Below are 18,476 nucleotides of genomic sequence, written 5' to 3' on the forward strand. Positions count from 1 at the left end.
AGGGTGCCAATACTTTTGTCTGGCCCATTTTTGGAGTTTTGTGTGAAATGATCAATATTTTGCTTTTTGTTTCATTCTCTTTTGTGTTTTTTCATTTAAGACAAATTAAATGAAGATAATAATACCAAAGAATTTGTGTTTGCAATCATTTTCAGGAAGAAACGGAGTATTATCTGACAGAATCGCAGGGGTGTCAATACTTTTGGCCACAACTGTACATGTCTGTGATCGTATAGCCAGTGCCTGATACATGCTGCCCACAGATTGTGCAGCATGTATCAGCTAACAGGTTCACTTTTAGGGATAGTCTTGAGGGTAGGGCATAGGGTTATGGTTAAGAATTGGGCTAAGATTGGGGTTAAGGATAGGGTTAAGGTTAAGTATAAAGCTAGGATTAGGGTTAAAGGTAGGGCTATTGTTAGAGATAAGAGTTGAGCTAGGATTGAGGATATTGGTAGAGCTAGGGTTAAGGATAGGGTTAAGATTAGGGTTACGGGAAGGGTTAGAGTTAAGGCTAGGGTTAAAGGTAGGGCTAGGGATAGGGTTATTCTTAGGTTAAGAATTACATAAATTACTTACATAAAATAAACTCACAATTAAATGATCACAAACTACAGTAGATTCAGCTGGCCGATAAGTAGAAACTCTACTAGCTGGCTGCATTTTCTGATGTTTCAGATTAACCACTCCTTTTTCAAACTCCTTTCCAAAATCCAACATCTATATATGGCAAAAGTCAGGAGAAGTTGCCCAGAGGTTTTACACAGCAGACTCCTGTCAGTAACTGCTGCATTTTTTTTGGAAGGGGGTAATGGGAGGAGACAATTTAGTCTTTGTTTTTTTTGGCCCCATAGTTTCATGTAAACCACTGATCTTGATGCATTTGGATAGAGTGTCACGATTTGCAAGATATTTATCCCAGTTAAGAATTACAAAGCGCTGGTATGGAAAAACAGGAGTCATCTTAAGATTTCTCATATGGGTAAGAAATAATTAAGAAAATATTGTTTTTTGAAAATCATCCGTAGCAGAAGCTCAAAGCCTTAGCTAGTTTGTCCCATGCTACCAGCGGGTCTTTCATATGAGAGAATCAGGTAGATTATGGAAATCAGACTCTCATCAACCTCTGATCAGAGTGTGATCCGATTTTCCCGGATGAAGAAAAGATGGAGAAAAAAAATATCTCCAACTTCTCCGTTCTGTCACTGTGAAAATTGGACCGCAATCAGATGTCATCTGAGTGCAATCAGAGCAACATTGATGTATAGTCGGCCATAGAGTCTATACCATGGTGATGCTGCACAATAACATTAATGGTGGTTCCATTGAGTAGTGGTTACTATCTAGTAATCTTGTGGACATGATCCTACATCTGATGACCTCAAGTGATGATATCTACACCTTTACATGTATTGCCAATGTTATTACACATCAACCTCAATTGAGAGCTGTAGCTCACCACACCTTAACAGAAGATTACAAAACTTTGTACTTTCCTACCATATCTAGAGCGGCACTGTGCTGGAAGCAGATGTTCAAACCCAGATAATATGTGAAGTTGGCACCACGACATAACCTCAATGATAAGTGATGGGTGTGTATATTTTGGCACTGTAGCCAAGATTTAATAGTGTACGTGTCTAATATTGTATTGGAAAATGTAAAAGTGATCTAACTTCCAAGGAAGACTTTTGTTTCTCCTCATATCTTATGACTGTAAATCTTGTGGCTCATTAAAAGATTATTAATTTTGATTCGGTGATTCTGAAATACGATTACAGTGCAAAAGTATTGTACTTACAGAAAGAGGATGAAAAAGAAGATATGTTTTAATCCTAGAATTTATTCAACTTTTTTCCAAAACTGCGCTGGCTATATGCCGACATTGTAATGCCAAGGGGAAGAGCGGCTCAATGTTAGTGTATCTCAGATTTCAAGTCACACATTGCAAAAAAGCAAATCCCATGATAGTGAAACTGTCATGTTAAAGCAAGACAGACATTGAGTTTTGGATGTATGGTAAGATGTCATAAAAAAAGATACAAAAAATGTCTTGCATTTGCGGCTATATATCTACTATGGGTATTGGTAAGCCATCTGGCACAATGATGTATGACTTTGTGGCAAAAAATATTGGGTTGCCTAAGATCTCATCAGACTGGTCCCTTTGCTCTTCACACAATGTATACCAGTATAAGGGCCCTTGTGCATAGCCGTATTTTCAATCCAAGTGTCATCCAGCAAAATATCGGAATCACACTTGGATCTATGTTATTCTATGGGGACATGCACATGTTCAATTTTTTAATCGGACAAAGTAGGAACACAGAAAAAAATCACAGCATGCCCAAGTTTGATCGGCCATGTAAGTCAATGAGTCTGTAGAAAACCTCGGATTTCACTCATATAATATCTGAATGCGGTCCGATTTCCAGAGACTGACAGAATGGAGAAGGTGGAGACATTTTTTACTCCATCTTCTCTTCAACCGAGAAAATCGGATCACATTCTGATCAAACTCTGATCAGAGTTTGATGACAGTCTGATTTGCGTAATCAACCTGATTCTCTCGGTTGAAAGAATAGATGTTAGTGTGTCCCTAACCTCAGGTGGAAAGTCAAGCTCTGAGCAGATCTGGCCACAGGGTAAATGGCCAAAAGGAAACCCATGTCCCCAGTGTTGGTCAGTACTACCCATAACACTGCCTATATACATAAAGGTGGTGGAGTGAAGAAGATGATAAGAATAAGTGAAAATGGATCTATTCGGGTCTTCTTACCCAATTTTGGACCCTTTTTGGTTCTATTGTGCTAGAATTAAAGGAAACCTGTTGGGCAAAAAAGAGGTCCTTACCTGCCGCCTTAGTGGCAATCTGCAGGTGAGTCCCATTTTTAACAAGTGCAGAGAAAATTGCGCAGTTTGGTGTGGACACCGGCAGAAAACCGTATTTATGCTACATGTCAACATGGATTTACAGAGACAAAAAGGCCAGATGTCAAAAAATGAAGATTACAGAAAAATGAGAACGCTCTGGCTGCTGCGACTGTGAATCAATGAAACAAAAAAAATCCACAGGTCCCAACTAGAGACGAGCAGATCGATTCACGGCACTCTAGTCCAGCCTCCAACGTCCAGGTCAGAGATACCCGGCGTCTAGACGGAAGGCCCACGTATCTGTCACCTTCCGACATCCCAGCAGGGCAATTGATCTGTCAGAGCTGACGTGACATCGTCTGTGTGAGATGATGAACATGGCTCATCTCTAGTTTGAGCTGTCCCACATTTGTGTCTACACCCAGCAGTCCCGAGTGGTCTGCTGAAGTCCTTCACTGCCACTGCCTCTTGCCAGGGTATAATAAAATGGTAAATTTGTGTCGCTTGGTGGGTGGAAGCTAACGAAGTGGTCAAAATTTGCTGTATAATTTATCCCCCTTTCTTTTCAGTAAAAGTTTGGAGGTATGGATTGGTGACTTCCCACAAACTGCCATACATATACGGCACAATAATGGCACCAGGTCACAAACAGAGCCGGCATCATCATCAGCTCTTCCCCTCTCTGACCACAACATTCTCTCCTTCACGCTCACAAATCCTCGCCCACCCCAGCATACTCATACCTACCGCACGTTCAGAAGTCTACAAACCATTAACCCTCATACACTTTCAGACTCCCTACACTCATCACTGTCCCCAATCTCCTCTTTTTCCTGTCCCGATCTGGCAGTAGATCACTATAACAACACTCTCAGAAGCACCCTTGACCAAGTAGCGCCCCTCACCCTCAGAACCTCCAAGCACAAAATAAAACAGCCCTGGCTCATATCGCAAACTCGACTTCTCCAGCGATGCTCTAGGAGTGCTAAACGCTTCTGGAGAAAAATCCGCACACCAGAAGACTTCATCCACTTCAAATTTATGTTAAGAACCAATAACTCTGCCCTTCACCTCGCCAAACAGACCTACTTCACCACCCTGATCTCCTCACTATCCAATAACCACAAGAAACTTTTTTACACCTTTCACTCCCTCCTCAGGCCGAAAGCACAAGCCCCTATCACAGACTTTTGTGCTGATGACCTGGCCTCCAAACTTTATAGAGAAAATAGATATCTGTCAGGAAATCCGCTCCCAGCCAACAGGTGCCATGACTCCCATCACTCCCTGCATTTCACCTGGCTCACTCTCCACATTTGATCCCATCACAGAAGAAGTCTCCAGGGCTCCTCTCTTTTTCTCGTCCAACTACATGCACTACTGACCCCATTCCCTCACATCTTCTCCAGTCTCTCTCTCCAGTTGTCACAACTCACCTAACTACAATCTTTAATCTCTCCCTCTCCTCGGGCATTTTCCCCTCCTCCTTCAAACACTATCATTACTCCATTATTAAAGAAACCCACTCTCAACTCATCCTGCACAAACAACTACAGACCAGTCTCCAATCTCCCCTTCATCTGTAAACTCTTGGAGCAGCTGGTCTACTACCGCCTTACCCGTTACCTCTCCACTCACTCCCTCCTAGACCCTTCACAGTCCGGCTTCTGCCCCCTACATTCGACAGAAACTACTCTCATCAAAGTGACCAACGACCTTCTGACAGCAAAATGTAACGGTGACCACTCTCTGCTCATTCTTCTCGACCTTTCTGCAGCTTTTGACACTGTTGACCACCATCTCCTACTCTCTAGGCTCCAGTCACTAAGCATTAAGGACACTGCCCTCTCCTGGTTCTTTTCCTATCTTTCTGACCGCTCCTTCAGTGTTTCGTTCGCTGGCTCCACTTCATCTCCTCTTCCTCTCACTGTTGGGGTACCTCAGGGCTCAGTCCTTGGCCCCCTTCTCTTCTCCCTCTACATGGCCCCAATTGGACAGACCATCAACAGATCTGACATTTCCCTCTCCGTGGGTGACACCATAATTACATCCCGGCAGCAGGCGCACTGTCTGGGTGTTATGTTTGACACCAATCTCTCCTTCACCTCCCATATACAATCTCTTGCCCGCTCTTGCCGCTTACACTTAAAGAACATCTCTAGAATCTGCCCTTTTCTCACCATGGAGACAACAAAAACCCTCACTGTCGCCCTGATCCACTCCCGCCTGGACTGTAACACTCTATTAATTGTCCTCCCCCTCACTCAACTCTTCCCTCTCCAGTACATCCTTAATGCAGCAGCCAGGGTCGTCCATTTGGCTAATCGCGTCTGCTCTTCGCCAGTTGTTACACTGGCTGCCCATTCATTATAGGATCCAATTCAAAGTACTTCTTGTCACCCACAAAGCTCTCCACAGTGCGGCACCCCATTATATCTCCTCCCTCATTTCTGTCTATCAGCCTAACCGACTGCTGCGCTCTGCAAATGACTTTGACTAACCTCTGCACTAATCCGCACCTCCCACTCCCGACTCCAAGACTTCTCCCGAGTTGCGCCAATACCCTGGAATGCTCTACCCCAAGAAATTAGGACCAGCCACAACTTGCACAGTTTTAGGCGCTTCCTCAAAGCACATTTGTTCAGAGCGGCCTATCACGTTCACTAATCAAAGTCATTTTATGTGTAAGTGTGTGTGTGTGTGTGTGTAGCCCACTCACTATCTCCATCTATTCCCCACTCTCTCAAGATGGCTGGACCATCACTGTAAATACACACCTGTACTCTGTATCTCCCCCACCTCATTGTAGATTGTAAGCTCTCACGAGCAGGGTCGTTTTATTTTGCTTTAATTATTGTATTGTTAACGTTGTTACTTATGACTGTTGTGTTTGAAACTGTTAAACTGTAAAGCGCTGCGGAATATGTTGGCGCTATATAAATAAATATTATTATTATTTATTATCAGGACTGGTAGAAAGTAAACCATCTGACACATGGATATTGGAGAACTCTGATCAATGAGCGTACTGGGAAACCATTAGGTAAAATTCTGCTGCTCTGATTGATCAGTGGCTGGAATGTCATATCTAACCATGAAGGTATCTCAGATAGTTATACCTAATGCTACATCATTGCTCATTCATAGATAAGCGGTAATTAGAGGCTGATTGCTCAGGAGGATATCTGGAATGCTTTCACCTCTAGGAGCCAAACTGATGGACCTTCATGTTGATCTCTAGAGCATGCACCCGAAAAAATAGGACTTGTGCAGGTATGGTTTTTGTCTTTTTAATAAAAATCTAGAAATCTCCTAAAACAGAAAGAAATTGACACGTAGCTTTCATATAACTCTATGCACATGGGTCGCCCTCCCAGGGCTGTGGGGTACTCAGTACCGGGCCGGTATCAGCGGGATGTGTCACAGCAACGGGGACCCGGTCCGTGGCCCTGGGCGCCCAAGTAATGGGGGGGTATGTAATGGTATGAATGAATAGTTCATGACGCCACCTGTGGTGTTCGGCAAGTGAGATGTTAGGCCGACGCTGCATGCAGATCCTCTGGGGCTGGTGGTGTGTTGCAGCCAAGATGGTGAAGCTCCCCACAGGTGGAGCTGTAGCCCCAGGGCAGTGTAGATGTGGGGGAAGAGGAGAGGCACAAGCGGTGTAGAAGCTGATACCCAGATGTAGCAGGGTTGGATGCGTTGGCGCAAGAATGAATGGAGGACACCAGGGCTTGCAGTTCCAAAGCTTTACTCACAGTCTGTAGTACACACAGGTGCCTTCCTCCGTGCCGTGTCCTCCGGGTCAGGGACTCAGTCAACCTCCAGGCAAGATGGAATGCTCCCTTCCAACACTCCGCCAACATGTGTCTTTCTGAACGTCTCCTCTATAGCGCCTTTAAGTGTGAAGTACTCCCATTACTGACTAACACTGGAGTGCTTCCTGACAGATGTTCCCAAGAGCTCTACTTGTACGGCAGACAGCTGTAGCCTGCTTCGGGGACTGTCTACTCCTGAGTTCCGGCTCACTATCCAAGTTGCTGTTGTGCCCCCAAGTCTTAGATGGGAGTAGTGCATTTACAGCCCACTACTCCACCGGTGTCTGCTGCAGAACCATAAGTGTCCATATAACCTCGGGGACTGGGCCCCGGCCTTGCGCTTACAACTTCTAGGCAGGGTTCTCTTCTAACCCACGTCCTCTCTGTTCCCTTTTAATCCTACGTTCCGTACTTGTCTTTCTTTCTTATGGAAGCTCAGGCTTCAGTTCAATGTCTTTCTCCTTTCCTTTCCCGTGCCAGCAGACCCAGGTCACTGAGATCTGCTGCAGCACCTCCTTCCTCCATCCCTCTTCCAAGGATCTCCTTTCCTCACTCCTCTCTGAGTGGCTTCCTCTCTCAGACTGACCTGTAATCCTAAACCTTCCCGCTCTTTTATGTATTCTAAACTCCACCCGCCTCCCAGCACGTTTCGTGTTCCAAGCAGGGAAACACCAAAGGTGCTCTGCTACACTCTAAGCAAGGAGCCGCAATGTGGCTTTGCTGAACTACCGTGTTGTGTGGGGTGCGAGTGTTGGAGCGTGGTCAGGAGCCTCCAACTTACCTGGATGGTGGGGCACCACACCTCAGGAGGAGGTGCAGTACCTCTGTGGCAACTGAGCCTCAGGGGCGCCACATACACTCTAATATGGGAGCAAGAATTGTATCACTGCTTGTGAAGGCAAATTTGCCAATCAGAATCCTGGAAACACGGAATAAAAACAACATTGTGAACTGAAGTATCCGATAGCATCTGCAGTAGACAAGTTATTTAAAGCTTCACAACATTAGACTCAAGGGAACATGCAAGTGATCAGTGATTCACTAGGACAGCTCATCCCATTACTACAAACTAATATCTGTCCGCATTCTGTGTAACGTCACCGACATCATGGTGAAATCTTGGTCGGCACATGTGAGTGGATTTACAGGTTGCGATGAATCCAATGATAAACGACTTGGACATTAAAACAATGTTGCATACAAAAATACACAGAGGCAACATAGAAAGATCAATGGTAAAAAACAAAGGCGTGTACATAAGAACCAGCCAGGGTACAGACAGAATATAAAGGACTAGCTGAAGAGCCCGGCGTTGCCCGGGCATATTAACCAACTACGGTTAGTTATAACAAATTATAATGATTATATCTATATATATAAAGCTGAGTGTAGAGCCCCGCCCATTCCGCATAGCCACATCTAATATATAAAGCTCAATGTGTGTTTGTGTGTATGTCCGGGATTGCCATCTGCACCATCGCAGCTACAGCCACAAAATTTTGCATAGTTACACGTCTGGACCCCGAGAGCGTCATAGGCTATGTTGTGAGGTGAAATTTTAACCCCGCGCATTCCAATTCACCAAACAATTTGGCCTATTATTCTTATCATTTCTATGGTGTTATCGTCCTTCTGTAAAGCTGGAAATAACACAATTTATTACCGTGCCAACACAGACCACCCTCTGACACAGACTGCAGGGGGAGCTCAGTATCACACAGGATAGAATTAGATACACGGCTCAGCAGTCAGTATCACACAGGATAGGATTAGATACATGGCTCAGCAGTCAGTATCACACAGGATAGGATTAGATGCACAGCTCAGCAGTCAGTATCACACAGGATAGGATTAGACACATGGCTCAGCAGTCAGTATCACACAGGATAGGATTAGACACATGGCTCAGCAGATAGTATCACACAGGAAAGAATTAGACACATGGCTCAGCAGTCAGTATCACACAGGATAGAATTAGATACACGGCTCAGCAGTCAGTATCGCACAGGATAGGATTAGATATACAGCTCAGCAGTCAGTATCACACAGGATAGGAATAGATACACGGCTCAGCAGACAGTATCACACAGGATAGGATTAGATACACAGCTCAGCAGTCAGTATCACACAGGATAGAATTAGATGCACAGCTCAGCAGTCAGTATCACACAGGATAGGATTAGATACACAGCTCAGCAGTAAGTATCTCACAGGATAGGAATAGATACATGATTCAGCAGGCAGTATCACACAGGATAGGATTAGATACACAGCTCAGCACACAGTATCACACAGAATAGTATTAGATACATGGCTTAGCAGACAGTATCACACGGAATAGGATTAGATACACGGCTCTGCAGTCAGTATCACACAGCATAGGATTAGATACACGTCTCAGCAGTCAGTATCACACAGGATAGGATTAGATACACGGCTCAGCAGTCAGTAACACACGATAGGATTAGATACACAGCTCAGCAGAAAGTATCACACAGGAGAGGATTAGGTACACAGCTCAGCAGACATTATCACACAGTCACACAGGATAGGGTTAGATACACAGCTCAGAAACAGGATGTGCCAAAGGAGAGGACATTTTCATTCCAAGAATTCCACTCATTCCATCTGATTTATTTTTTGATTTTAAACGTCTCCAGTTTCCAGTTCAACTTCTATTTGCAATGTCCATTAGCAATGCTCAGGGACAGTCCTTGAAAGTAGTAGGGATCGATTTAAGTAGTAGGGATCGATTTGCAATGTCCATGCTTTTCTCATGGTCAACTTTACTTGGTCTGTTCAAGAGTTGGAGCTGCCAAAAATCTGTTCATCTTTGCACCGAAAGGAAAAACCAAAAATCTTGAATGAGTTGAAAATAAAATACTATCAATACTTGGGTAATCGTTTAGTTAATTTGTGTTGCAAGTCTGTAGTGTTGAATATATGATGTGAAATGTTTTTATGTGCAATATAATCATTATAATTTGTTATAACTAACCACAGTTGGTTACTATGCCCAGGCAACGCCGGGCTCTTCAGCTAGTTCACTATAATATCCAACATCATCCCATCAGCCAGAGCCACCGGACTACTACCCCTTGTCACGGGGTCCATCTCTGGTATCACACAATCAACAGAGCAAGCGAAGACTGAACAATTCCAAGACCTTTATTCAGGCAAAAATACGAAAAGGTCCATATTCAGTCCACCACACAAAGGATAAGATAGTCCAGAATAAGAATTCAGTCCAGTATCAGGATAAAATGTCCAGGGAAACGAGATTCCAAAACACTCTAGCACCAGAGGATAAAAATGGATCCTTCTCTCTGAAATGCAGCCTTTTCACCATCTTGTCTCTACCGGAACTGAATGGCCAGCTGCCGTTCTTCCCCCCACACCCTTCCTTGTCCAGGGGTAGTCAAACAAGTTGCCTCCCAGAGGAGAACAAAAGGCCTTAGGGATTAATGCACTACAGGGGATCATCAAGAGACAGATACAGTGAGGCTGCAGACTTACAATGTAATAAGAAAAACACTATGAAAATAACTGGAATTGTTAAAAATAGGAATATACAAAAAATGACATCCACATACATATCACACCATCACAACCTCTCCCCCCCCCATAATAAGTGAGCACGCCATGAGGTCTACACAGACCTCTGGCCTGCTCACTTTAGTCCACATTGCTCAGTTATTTATAATTCCTTGTACAGTGGCAGGAGTAGGTCGGCCTGGGGAGCCTATGGTTCTTCTTGTCGAGACAGTCCATCGGCGTTCTGGTGTTGCCTTCCTCGCTTGTATTGGATGGAGAAGCTGTAGGGTTGTAAGGACAAGCTCCACCGCAGCAATCTTCCAATGTCCCCTGATACGCGATTCAGCCATGTGAGGGGGTTGTGGTCTGTAACAATTGTAAAGTCTCTGCCATACAAGTAGGGCTGCAATTTTTTTTAGAGCCCATACGATGGCAAGGCACTCCTTTTCAATAGTGGCATAGGCAACTTCCCGATCCAGTTGTTTCCGACTGGCAAAAGCAAAAGTATGTTCTTCTCCGGCGGCGTTCACTTGGCTAAGTACTTCCCCAATCCCAAAGGTGGATGCATCTGTCTGCACGAAGAACCTGCGTTTATAATCCGGGGCAGCCAAGACAGGAGCAGTGACGAGGGCGGTCTTTAACGCTGAAAAGGCATCCTCGCATGCCGTCGTCCACGTCACATTCCTAGGCATGTTCTTGCGGGTCAGGTCGGTTAGGGGCTTGGCCAAGGTGCGACTCTGATGCGGTTCGTGGTGGTTGCTCCCTGGTGGGGTCCGGATGACGTAGTGCTTGAAGGGCCTGTAGTCGGGTGACTGCTCCCACAAATTGGCACTGTAACTCCCCAATGTCGTTCCCAAGGAAGATATCTGCAGGAAGTCCTCCCATAACTCCAATCCAACACAGTTTTTCTCCACAACCATAATCCAAACGCACAGAAGCTCGCTGTATATATTTGCGGGCACCGCCCGCCAGGACAATGGGAATTCCTGGACCCTGGTAAATTGCCTCGGGTCGAACCACACGGGGGGTCAGCGATAGTCAAGAATGCCCCCGTGTCTCTAAATCCTGACACTTTGTATCCATCAATAAAGACATCCTGCAGGTGGCGTTGCCGTTGCTCTGAGTAGCTAAAGGACAGAGGCCGGAGTCCGTACACTCCAGGAGGGGTATCTATGGTGCCGTGGTCGGTGGTCCACTCTGGTGGGGGTGGTGGTAGCTCTTCCTCAGGTGTGGTGGAATGTACAAGATGCACTGGACGAGGTGGGGCTGCGTGGGGCTCCCTCCGAATCCTGGAGGGACAGCCAGACTGCAAATGTCCAGGTTGCCCACACCCATAACACCTCCTCTCTGTGATACCCCCAGGTCGTGGTCGGAACTGCTGGGGCCTAGGATTGTGAGGCGTTATTGTCATCGGCTTGCGACTAGGTGGAAGGGCAGATATAATTGGAGGGGAATGGGGCGCGCGAGCAGGCCGTGGTTCATTGTCCAGAAGCCTCCTCCATTGCGGCCGGATAGTAAGGGCTTCATCGGCCAGGGCTGCAGCTCTATCCATGGTACACGGCGTGCGCTCCCGGACCCATTCCCGTACCTCTGCAGGGCACTTGGCAAGAAATTGTTCTATAAGGAACGCCTGTATAACATCTTCCACAGTAAAGGCGTTTTCTGCTTCCAGCCATCTCCGACATGCCTCGGACATCTTATGTGCATACATCCTAAACGATCCCCCCGTGGTGTATGGGAGGTCTCGGAACTTGGCCCTATATGAGTCTGGGGTGATAGCATGGTAATCCAGGATAGTCCGCTTTACAATGCTATATCCCGATTCCGCAGTGCATCAATGGCTCGGTAAGCCTCCGCCAAGCTTCCGTTCAGGAGCCCCACTAACAAACGCATCCAGCTAGAGTGGGGCACCTCCATCACAGCACACTGCTGCTCAAAGTCTTTGAAGAACCCCTCCACATCTCCAGAAGCCTCATCAAACGGCTTAAACTCTGTCCGGGTGATCCGTACAGGCTCCCGGATTGTTGGGGTTACACTCCACATTGCGTTACTCCCTTTTTCAAGCTCCATTGCTTCCTGTCTCCGCTGTGCTCGGCGGGCAGCCTCCTCCTTGTACTCCTGAGAGACGCCGGGGCCCAGAACCGCCATCTCTTCTTCAAACCACACCAACCACTGGCTTTTCTGGATGGGGATCTCTGTCTCCAGTGCTCGTCCTTCAGACATCTGGGAGGAGGTGGCCGGGCTAGCGCCCACCAGTAGATCAATTAAGGCCTCTTTAGTCAGTCCCTGGTAGTTCAGGCCCAGGTCTCTGGCTCTCTCCTGTAAACTGCATACAGTCCAATTTCTGTACTCACTCTGTGGGTGGTTCTCCATTGGGTGACGCTCTGTTGATCCCACTGCTGCCACCAGTTGTCACAGGGTCCTTCTCTGGTATCACACAATCAACAGAGCAAGCGAAGAGTGAACAATTCCAAGACCTTTATTCAGGCAAAAATACAAAAAGGTCCATATACAGTCCACCACACAAAGGATAAGATAGTCCAGAATAAGAATGCAGTCCAGTATCAGGATAAAATGTCCAGGGAAACGAGATTCCAAAACACTCTAGCACCAGAAGATAAAAATGGATCCTTCTCTCTGAAATGCAGCTTTTTCACCATCTTGTCTCTACCGGAAATGACTTGTCCAGCTGCCATTCTTCCCCCCACCCCCTTCCTTGTCCAGGGTTGTCAAACAAGTTGCCTCCCAGAGGAGAACAAAAGGCATTAGGGATTAATGCACTACAGGGGGTCATCAAGAGACAGATACAGTGAGGCTGTAGACTTACAATGTAATAAGAAAAACACTATGAAAATAACTGGAATTGTTAAAAATAGGAATATACAAAAAATGACATCCACATAACATATCACACCATCACACCCCTAATATCCCACATCATCCTGTCAGCCTGGGGTCAGAACCAGAGCACTGAGTGGATTTGCCCTGACTTCCATACTGGAGAACCCTTTAAAAAAGGCCTGGGGTCAGTACCAAAGTGCAGAGTGGATTTTCCCTAACTTCCATACCAATGATCCCTTTAAGAGACCCTGGGGTCAGAACCACAGAGTTGAGTGGAACGGTTTTAACTTCCATACCGGGTATCCCTTTAAGAGAGGCCTGGGGTCAGAACCAAAGTGCTCTGTGCTCTGGGGGGGAAAACAATGACTGGGAGCTTCTGTTCCCAGGGAAGCTAGATTTCTCCCACCAGGTCAGTGTCTGCTGAGGTGTTATCAAGTGGGAAAACATGCTCATATCAACCAATCACAGCTCAGCTTCTTTTAACCAGCTCTGGTGAAATGAGAGATGCTTAGTGATTGGTTGCAAGGAAAACTGTTGCTCATAGCAACCAATCACAGCTCAGCTTCATTTGAACAGCTCTGGCGAAATGAAAGATGCTTCGTGATTGGTTGGTGATACACACATACATACATTCAGTTTTATATATATAGATGTAACTACTGTAATACTTCCAATATGTACAAGAATATAACCACCATAATACTGCTCCCATGTACAAGAATATAACTACTATAATACTGCTCCTATGTACAGGAATATAACTACTATAATACTGCTCCTATGTACAGGAATATAACTACTATAATACTGCCCCTATGTACAAGAATATAACTACTATAATACTGCCCCTATGTACAAGAATGTAACTACTATAATACTGTCCCTATGTACAAGAATATAACAACTATAATACTGCCCCCTATGTACAAGAATATAACCACCATAATACTGCTCCTATGTACAAGAATATAACTACTATTATACTGCTCCCATGTACAAGAATATAATAACTATAATACTGCTCCTATGTACAAGAATATAACTACTATAATACTGCCCCTATGTACAAGAATATAACTACTATAATACTGCTCCTATGTACAAGAATATAACTACTATAATACTGCTCCTATGTACAAGAATATAACTGCTATAATATTGCCCCTATGTACAAGAATATAATTACTATAATACTGCCCCTATGTACAAGAATATAACTACTATAATACTGCTCCTATGTACAAGAATATCACTGCTATAATATTGCCCCTATGTACAAGAATATAACTACTATAATACTGCTCCTATGTACAAGAATATAACTACTATAATACTGCCCCTATGTACAAGAATATCACTACTATAATACTGCTCCTATGTACAAGAATATAACTACTATAATACTGCCCCTATGTACAAGAATATAACTACTATAATACTGCCCCTATATGCAAGAATAAAACTACTATAATAATGCCCCTATGTACAAGAATATAACTACTATAATACTGCCCCCAATGTACAAGAATATAACTACTATAATACTGCTCCTATGTACAAGAATATAGCTACTATAATACTGATCCTATGTGCAATAATATAACTACTATAATACTGCTCCTATGTAAAAGAATATAACTACTATAATACTGTTCCTATGTACAAGAATATAACTATTATAATACTGCTCCTATGTACAAGAATATAACTACTATAATACTGCTCCTATGTACAAGAATATAACTACTATAATATTGCCCCTATGTACAAGAATATAACTACTATAATACTGCCCCTATATGCAAGAATAAAACTACTATAATAATGCCCCTATGTACAAGAATATAACTACTATAATACTGCCCCCAATGTACAAGAATATAACTACTATAATACTGCTCCTATGTACAAGAATATAGCTACTATAATACTGATCCTATGTGCAAGAATATAACTACTATAATACTGCTCCTATGTAAAAGAATATAACTACTATAATACTGCCCCTATGTACAAGAATATAACTACTATACTATTGCTCCCTATGTACAAGAATATAACTACTATAATACTGTCCCCTATATACAAGAATATGACTACTATAATACTGCCCCTATGTACAAGAATATAACTACTATAATACTGCCCCTATGTACAAGAATATAACTACTATATTACTGCTCCTATGTACAAGAATATAACTGCTATAATACTGCCACCATATGCAAGAATATAACTACTATAATACTGCTCCTATGTACAAGAATATAACTACTATAATACTGCCCCTATGTACAAGAATATAGCTACTATAATACTGCCCCTATGTACAAGAATATAACTACTATAATACTGCTCCTATATACAAGAATATAACTACTATAATACTGCCCCTATGTACAAGAATATAACTACTATAATACTGCCCCCATATGCAAGAATATAACTACTATAATACTGCTCCTATGTACAAGAATATAACTACTATAATACTGCTCCTATGTACAAGAATATAACTACTATAATACTGCCCCCATATGCAAGAATATAACTACTATAATACTGCTCCCTATATACAAGAATATAACTACTATAATACTGCTCCTATGTACAAGAATATAACTACTATAATACTGCCCCCATATGCAAGAATATAACTACTATAATACTGCTCCTATGTACAAGAATATAACTACTATAATACTGCTCCCTATATACAAGAATATAACTACTATAATACTGCTCCTATTTACAAGAATATAACTACTATAATACTTCCCTCTATGTACAAGAATATAACTACTATAATACTGCCCCTATGTACAAGAATATAACTACTATAATACTGCCCCCATATGCAAGAATATAAATACTATAATACTGCTCCTATGTACAAGAATATAACTACTATAATGCTGCTCCCTATATACAAGAATATAACTACTATAATACTGCTCCCTATATACAAGAATATAACTACTATACTACTGCCCCCTATATACAAGAATATAACTTCTATAATATTGCTCCTTGGTGCAAAAATATAACTATTCATGCTCGGACTGGCCCAGAGGTCAATAGGGGAATGGTGGGCCCTCGAGGAGCAGTGATCCTACTTTGCACAGTATGAGTAGTGGTTGGCCCAATTACTGGTATTCTGTAGTAAGGTGTGGGGTGTATATTGGGTGTCATTAGCATAGAGATGATACTGGAAACCAAATCTGCTGATCATTTACCCAACAGTGGAGGAGTATAGAGAGAAGAGGAGGAGAGCTAGGATTCAACCCTGAGGAACCCTGACAGTAAGGGGAAGAAAGATACAGTGAAGGAGCGGTCAGAGAGGTAGGAGGAGAGCCGAGAACGCACGGTGTCCTCAACACCTATAGCGCGGAGTGTAGTAAAGAGGAGCTGGTGATCCACAGTGTCGAACATTGCAGAGAGATCCTGGAAAATCAGCGGGGAGCAGAGACCAGTTAGTGGATCCTTGGAGACTTTAGTTATGGCAGCTTCTTCTCTTAGATTAAGACATGCAGCAATGAATTTAGAAGGGGTCATTCTAAATAAAATATTTTACTCGCCCATTTTCTAGCGCTCGGCCGGCGTGCCTGCACTTTATAGTAAGTTCTGGGCTGTCATCTTGTCCTGTCGCTACTTGCTCAGAACTCTCAGGAATGCACAGAGGCAGCTGCAAGCCATCACAAGTTCTCCAAATCTGGCAGCACAGCTTGTCTCTGCTATAATAAATCTACTAAAGCCCATAAAAAACCTATCTCTGGAGATTAAGTGCGCTGGAATATGGACGAGACCCCAGATAAACAGCGGGAAGAGAGATTTGCTCAAGTTCTTCACTTCTTCATCTGAGTCTTCTGAAGAGTGTTGCGTTATCCACTTGCTTAACACCAGATAGGATGCGTCAGCAGGAGCAGATGAGGTGTGACTGCGGCTCTGTCACCCCCTGCACATGGATATTTACACCGCCGGCCTCACCATACACTGCCCTATACATCATACTTACAAAAAGTGTCCCATAGTGTGAGAATCCAAAATAATATCCTATACCGTGCCGCACTATGTACAGACCGTATACTGATCAAAGAAGAGCAACATTCAGGGAGCAAAGAAGATAGCCACACATAAATGTATTTCTATAACATGGCTCTATAATATCTAACAATCCTGATATATAAGTGGGAAATGATCAGTACAGGATCAGTAATGTAATGTATGTACACAGTGACTGCACCAGCAGAATAGTGAGTGCAGCTCTGGAGTATAATACAGGATGTAATTCAGGATCAGTAATGTAATGTATGTACACAGTGACTGCACCAGCAGAAAAGTGAGTGCAGCTCTGGGGTATAATACAGGATGTAACTCAGGATCAGTAATGTAATGTATGTACACAGTGACTGCACCAGCAGAATAGTGAGTGCAGCTCTGGTGTATAATACAGGATGTAACTCAGGATCAGTAATGTAATGTATGTACACAGTGACTGCACCAGCAGAATAGTGAGTGCAGCTCTGGGGTATAATACAGGATGTAACTCAGGATCAGTAATGTAATGTATGTACACAGTGACTGCACCAGCAGAATAGTGAGTGCAGCTCTGGTGTATAATACAGGATGTAACTCAGGATCAGTAATGTAATGTATATACACAGTGACTGCACCAGCAGAATAGTGAGTGCAGCTCTGGTGTATAATACAGGATGTAACTCAGGATCAGTAATGTAATGTATGTACACAGTGACTGCACCAGCAGAATAGTGAGTGCAGCTCTGGGGTATAATACAGGATGTAACTCAGGATCAGTAATGTAATGTATGTACACAGTGACTGCACCAGCAGAATAGTGAGTGAAGCTCTGGAGTATAATACAGGATGTAACTCAGGATCAGTAATGTAATGTATGTACACAATGACTGCACCAGCAGAATAGTGAGTGCAGCTCTGGTGTATAATACAGAATGTAACTCAGGATCAGTAATGTAATGTGTGTACACAGTGACTGCACCAGCAGAATAGTGAGTGCAGCTCTGGGGTATAATACAGGATGTAACTCAGGATCAGTAATGTATGTACACAGTGACTGTACCAGAAGAATAGTGAGTGCAGTTCTGGGGTATAATACAGGATGTAACTCAGGATCAGTAATGTAATGTATGTACACAGTGACTGCACCAGCAGAATAGTGAGTGCAGCTCTGGGGTATAATACAGGATGTAATTCAGGATCAGTAATGTAATGTATGTACACAGTGACTGCACCAGCAGAATAGTGAGTGCAGCTCTGGGGTATAATACAGGATGTAACTCAGGATCAGTAATGTAATGTATGTACACAGTGACTGCACCAGCAGAATAGTGAGTGAAGCTCTGGAGTATAATACAGGATGTAACTCAGGAT

At 43.5% G+C, this 18,476-nt stretch overlaps 1 long non-coding RNA gene across 1 annotated transcript in view; it reads left to right on the forward strand.

Annotated features, from left to right (window-relative positions):
• The first annotated feature begins 782 nt into the window (after positions 1-782).
• The window catches only part of LOC141097475 (uncharacterized), a 98,768-nt gene continuing 81,074 nt past the window's right edge, over positions 783-18,476 (forward strand). The window contains exons 1-3 of the long non-coding RNA XR_012233967.1: positions 783-982; positions 5,842-5,917; positions 6,022-6,147. This is a non-coding gene — a long non-coding RNA (uncharacterized lncRNA). The remainder of the gene's footprint in view (positions 983-5,841; positions 5,918-6,021; positions 6,148-18,476) is intronic.

This window comes from Dendrobates tinctorius, unplaced genomic scaffold (genome assembly GCF_039654945.1).
Source record: "Dendrobates tinctorius isolate UK_male_01 unplaced genomic scaffold, ASM3965494v1 ptg000084l, whole genome shotgun sequence".
Classification (NCBI taxonomy): domain Eukaryota; kingdom Metazoa; phylum Chordata; class Amphibia; order Anura; family Dendrobatidae; genus Dendrobates; species Dendrobates tinctorius.